Here is a 6098-nt window from a genome sequence, read left to right on the forward strand (position 1 = left end):
TTTATTTTCATCCTCAAGTGCTGGAGTCTCTTAACTGTAATGAAACTCAATGTCTCTGTTTGTTTCCAGGCTCCACTTGGATCCGCATGCAGGAACAAAATATGAAGGAGGATGCAGAGTCCGAGAAGGACAAGCCTTGAACTTAACTGAAGGACTTACTGTCCAGCATTATTTGAGAATATAGATGCCAGATACTACTTTCCACCCCCCCCCAAAAAAAAAGTTTGTGTGGATGTTTTAGACGAGTGCTTTTAATATATTTGTATCCTTGTTATTGAAATAAATTGTTATGGGAGATCCTGTGAGTATCACCATGTTTTATGGAGAGACACTAGTTTTACGGGTCTGCTACAGTTGCAGCCAAATATATTGGTTCCCTTGCACTTTTTAAAATGACATAAGGGGAAGCGGATAACGATTCTTAACACCCCTCGATAATCACGCAGGGCGCAGAGTACCGTCCCTTTTTCTTAACAAAAAAAAACCCCGCCCCGGCCGGAGGAAGAAGGCACTATAGTTGTCTACCCCGGAGGGAAGGAGATGACCCAAAACAATCAGATATTCCTCGTGTCAAATCGCCAGGTTCCTCCTGAGAAGTGGGGACAGAAGAAACGCCAAAAAGACACTGTGGTTATTATTTCCTATTTCTTCTATAATAAGTTGAACTTAAAGGGATTTGGTCTCCACACCTTGTTATTGGATTTTCAACATTGCAGAACCAATTTTATTTTTGTAAACTTAAGTTTTTCATTAGGAAAAGTAAGACATGACATGGACAAACTTCTTTGCACCCATGGGGCTTGTTCTTGGTTATACAGCCTTTGCCAACATAACTGCAGACAAACACTTCTTGTAGCCATCAATGAGCTTGTTGTACATTTCTCCTAGCAATTTGGACCACTCATCAACAGCAAACTGCTGTATGTTTGAGGGGTGGCCTCCACCAAGTGCTGCTTTCAGATCTCACCATAGGTTTTGGATTGGTTTCAGATCTGGCCACTTTGCTGGCCACTGCAGAACAGTCCAGCATTTCTTCTTGAACCATTCCTGGGTGCTTTTTGAGGTGTGTTTGGGGTCACAACCTTAAGTTGAGATCCTGTTTTTAGACACTGGGTAGAACTCCAAAACACCTTGATAATCTGTTGATTTCATTATTCCTTGCACATGTTCAAGGCCTCCAGTTCCAGAGGCAGCAAATCAACCCCACATCATTATCAATATTCCCCATGTTTGATTGTGGGTAGGATTTTCTTTTAATTGAATGCTTAATATGGTCATCGATAAACAGCTGAACTGTATTTTTCAATGGTCCACAGAACATTTTCCCCAGGATTTAGAAGTTTTTAATCAGGATTTGTGTATCCTTCAGTAATGTCTATATTTACCAGTGACCCAAATGAAGCATTCAAAGAAAAGAGCGCCCTCCCTACAATCAAACATGGGGGAAGTTCGATAATGCTGTGGAATTTCTTTGCTGCCTCTGGTACTGGGGGCCTTGAACGTGTACAAGACATCACACAATCGGTAGATTATCAAGGTGTTTTGGAGTGCAATGTTCAACCCAATGTCCAAAAACGGGGTCTCTTGAAAGATGTTTCTTTCAGCAGGACAACAACGCCAAACACATTAGAAGCACCCAGAAATGGTTCAAGAAGAAGCACTGGACTATTCTGGAGTCCAGATCTGAACTACATCCAATACCTCTGGCAAGAGCTGAAAACAGCAGTTGGTGGAGGCACCCCTCAACCGTTGAAGAATTATAGCAGTTTTCTGCTGAAGAAGGGGCCTCATTGCCAGTTGAAAGAAGCAGCAAGCTCACTGATGACTACAAGAAGCATTTGTCGGGGGGTTATCTTGGCCAAAGGCTGTGCAAACAACAACTAACTCCGGGGAGCCAATCATTTTGTCCATGCCATTTCTTTATTTTCTAAAATAAATATGAACATTTAAATAGACAAAGAATCCAATAACCAGGTGTTTGAGAAGAAATGGGGATTTCTTTAAGAAAAGTGCAAGTGTGCCAATATATTTGGTAGCAACTTTATACAAAATCCTTGTTTCTTGAAAAGTCAGGGTGTATAATTTTGTATAATTTCAGCCACTAGTTTTGAAAGTGGTGTTCACGAGCCAAAAGAGATCTCCCCCCCCTTTTTTTTCTTGAGTACTACGTCATCCATTTTGTGTGACATTACAAATTTTGCAATTTGTATGATATACAATTTTTACAATTCGTGTGATATGTTGTGAATCCAATTTGTGCAATATGATAATATGAATTGAAGTAACCTCATAATTCTGAACAGGCACACCTGCATATGTTTTTGACAAACTATACGCATCTTAAGTTCATGGACATCCTGACATGTTTTATAAATCATGTTACAACCTTTAACTCAATTTGCTTTCTAAAGCATTAAAGATTGCAGCCTTGCTATAGTAACAGTTACAAGTTTATGGATGTGATATATTGAAAAGGTATTAAAATCCTCTCCACGTTGACTTTTGAATGGCTACATAGGAATGTTTGGTTTTATGTATGAAGGACATTCTTTACAGTTCAAAGGGACTCGGTAGCACTTTTTTTTACAGTACAGAAAAGACTTAGAAAAAATACTTTGGGTAAATGTGCAACTCAATATTAGGAAGGTGTTGCTAGCGGAGTTGTGCATGTTGTCATAGAGAGAGGACTCATCACGGATATAACTCGTTTTAGCATGGACATTGCCATTGAGGGTTTCCACCATTTTAAAGTAGTCTACTGGGTGGGGATTCCTATAAATTAGGAGCGATCAGTCAATGACGAAAATTGACTTCCTTAAAATGGAGAGCCTCAATGGTGCTGCCCACGCTGCAGATGCTACTGAAAAATGGCAAAGATACATCCTCTATCACAATGGCCTGTTCAAACGTGTGTATGCCCTATCATTGCCTAGAATGGTCCCACCTGATCTTGCCTTCCACCTGCTTTCCATCTTTGAGGACATGTTGGAGTGGTCACTCCAATATCTTCTCAATATAATAAACAACCTTTGGTTATGGTTAGGCTTTAGGGTAGTGTTGTCCCAAGGATCCCACTTTGCATTACATTTACACACATTTAAGTCATTTAGCAGACGCTCTTATCCAGAGCGACTTACAAATTGGTGCATTCACCTTATGACATCCAGTGGAACAGTCACTTTACAATAGTGCATCTAAATCTTAAAGGGGGGTGAGAGGGATTACTTATCCTATCCTAGGTATTCCTTAAAGAGGTGGGGTTTCAGGTGTCTCCGGAAGGTGGTGATTGACTCCGCTGTCCTGGCGTCGTGAGGGAGTTTGTTCCACCATTGGGGGGCCAGAGCAGCGAACAGTTTTGACTGGGCTGAGCGGGAGCTGTACTTCCTCAGTGGTAGGGAGCATCTACCCACGAGTACGTCATGATTCCAACTTTCTACACTGCCAGGGGGTGCTACATACATGATATTGTCTCAGTCTGACATAGTCCTGAAATGTGAACCATTCTTTGCCTAAGCAAACTACAGTGGGTTGAATGTAATGGACTGGTCAGATAGAATCATGTTTTCCCTCTATCAGGGATGTTCAGGTGTGTGAGGATCTTCCCCTGGATTCCTGTCATCATCATCACCTCTGTGGTCTTCAGGTCATATTATGCCCACCTGGTTCAACTTTGTTGCTATAAGTACTTCTAACATGTGCTTTCAGTATTCCGAATGTTGCTTTAATTCTCATTGTAAGAGTCAAGGCTGAGAGTGAATGTTGTGAGTAGTTCTATATTATATTTAGACTTTGGTAGCCTAGCCTACTGGATTTACATTGTTTTTTCACCACACAGTATACAATATTTGAAAAATGTTGGTTATTGTCATATCTGCTTAAATCTGTCAAGGATTTATCAAGGAAGGTACAACTGGCAAGAGGACAAGAAAAGGGGCTTTCAATATATTTTGCCACACATGCAGTCGTCACAACATCCCATTATAAGAGTCTACATAACTCAAAAGAAAGTGTTATGTAAAATTGATTCATTTTATCTAACTAGGATGAGGTGTACATTTTTTACATTTTATTTAACTAGGCAAGTCAATTAATTACAAATTCTTATCTACAATGACAGCCTACCGGGGATCAGTGTGTTAACTGCCTTGTTCAGGGGCAGATTTTTACCTTGTTAGCTCAGGGATTTGATCTAGCAACCTTTCGGTTACTTGCCCAATGCTCTAAATCACTAGACTACCTGCCGCAGATGTAATAGTTGTTCCCCTTTCAGAGTTACTGCTGAGGTGGTGTAGTCCCTTGAATTCCCCAAAACTTTTTACATCCATTTAATTTTGTTCAACATCAATCATTTTCTAGAAGGAAAACACTGGTGCCCTGTGGGTTCTTGAAAGGCTCATACATGATGTACTGTATATATTTACCGAAAACTGAAAAAAGTCCTCAGTTTGAATTACCGGGAGGAAACGAGAAGTCTGAGATCTCCAGGAGGATCTGCTGTTGGCTCTCTAGTCTCTCCTCGATCTCATACCTCAGTCTGTCTGAATAAGAGAGATGGAACTGGGGCCATACACATCAAAGGAGATTGATAATAATTAGCAATTGTAATAACCAGTATGATAGGGTAATTCAAACTGAGGACTTTTTCAGCTTTTTCACCGAAAGTATATATATATTCACCGAAAGCTGAAAATGTCCTCAATTTGAATTAACATATGGAAGAATTACCACTTCGAGGAAAGACTAGAGCGCTAACAGCAGATCCTCCTGGAGATCTCAGAGACTTCTCGTTTTCTCCCGCTCTGTGTCCGGAGGTACAGTAAGCAGGCTGATAATGATACAATAGAAATACAAAGCAGAGTACCTCAGTCCAGCCATTTGAGTCTGGTTACCTGGACACAGATTAAGCCTTGGACTAAAATCATGCTCGAAGGTGCATGATCTGTTGAAAGAGTCTCACATCCTTCCTAACGTAGCACTATAGCCCTGAATGGATACTCTCCTCAATGTATGTTTTCCCTAGAGGTTCAGGTATACTTCACCTACAGTAAACGGGTGCAATTAATGGGATAGACACCTCTTGAGTGGAGGGTGCGTTACAATGTTGCAAATAATATCTCTAATCCCCATAGTAATTCATGTTAGTCTGTGTCCCAACACTTCTTCCCTTCAGGTGTAGCTGAACCACTTCAGTCCACAGCTTCCTCTTTCATTTCAGCGCTCAAAACACTCAATTGGGCAAATGAATATCCTAACTGACAGAGAAATCTGAGCATGCCTCCCTCTTTCCTCCCACCCTGGCCCTAAGGGCTCTATGATTTAAAGATGAAGTGCTGTGTGACATCAGAGGGCAGGATAGCATGGCCGCTACCTAGCACAGAGGAATCTAGCTGTGCTTAGGGATCAGGCTTGCAACATTTGTATCATGGGGGTGGAAGGGATTGTAGGGTGTGGGATCTTATAGCCCCCTCTGGCTGCATTTGAATCCCAAGCGGAATGTCAATTTTATTTGTATAACATTTAAGTATATTAAATAAACTTAAAATGATCTAAATGCTGTGCTTCTGCAGCCATCAGGCTCTGCCAAATCTGCCACCACTGCTCCGCCTGTGAAATGTAAGTCTTCTGTCCTTGTTCTCTGCCCCCTCTCCTCTTCGCAGGGGAAGTAAAAAGAGGATATATTGCTCTCTCTCTCTCTCTCTCTCTGTGCCTGTGTCCAGAGCCCTAGAAAATGGTTGCAACATTTATCCGTGTCAACACAAGAAATCCTGGAAAAGTGTTTGATGAGGGCAGGAATCAGATGCTTTGTGTCTTACTACATCCCATCTACAGCATACTGTATGTAGTAAGACACAGAGCATCTGCTTCCTGCCCTCATCAAACACTTTTCCAGGATTTCTTGTGTTGACACAGATAAATGTTGCAACCATATTTGTGCCTTAAATTCAAGTGCTCTGTTTCATTTCTCTGCCTTTCAATCTCAATCGGAATGTCAATTTTATTTGTATAACATTTAAGTATATTAAATAAACTTACAATGATCTAAATTGGGACACTTTTATACTTAAGTATATTATTTGAGGGGAGGGGGTAGATCACCC

General features: G+C 40.9%; 1 pseudogene; it reads left to right on the forward strand.

Annotated features, from left to right (window-relative positions):
* Positions 1-297, forward strand: part of LOC123999798 — a 29238-nt pseudogene extending 28941 nt beyond the window's left edge.
* Positions 298-6098: the final 5801 nt, after the last annotated feature.

The sequence above is a fragment of the Oncorhynchus gorbuscha genome, linkage group LG16 (genome assembly GCF_021184085.1).
Source record: "Oncorhynchus gorbuscha isolate QuinsamMale2020 ecotype Even-year linkage group LG16, OgorEven_v1.0, whole genome shotgun sequence".
NCBI classification, from domain to species: Eukaryota; Metazoa; Chordata; class Actinopteri; order Salmoniformes; family Salmonidae; genus Oncorhynchus; species Oncorhynchus gorbuscha.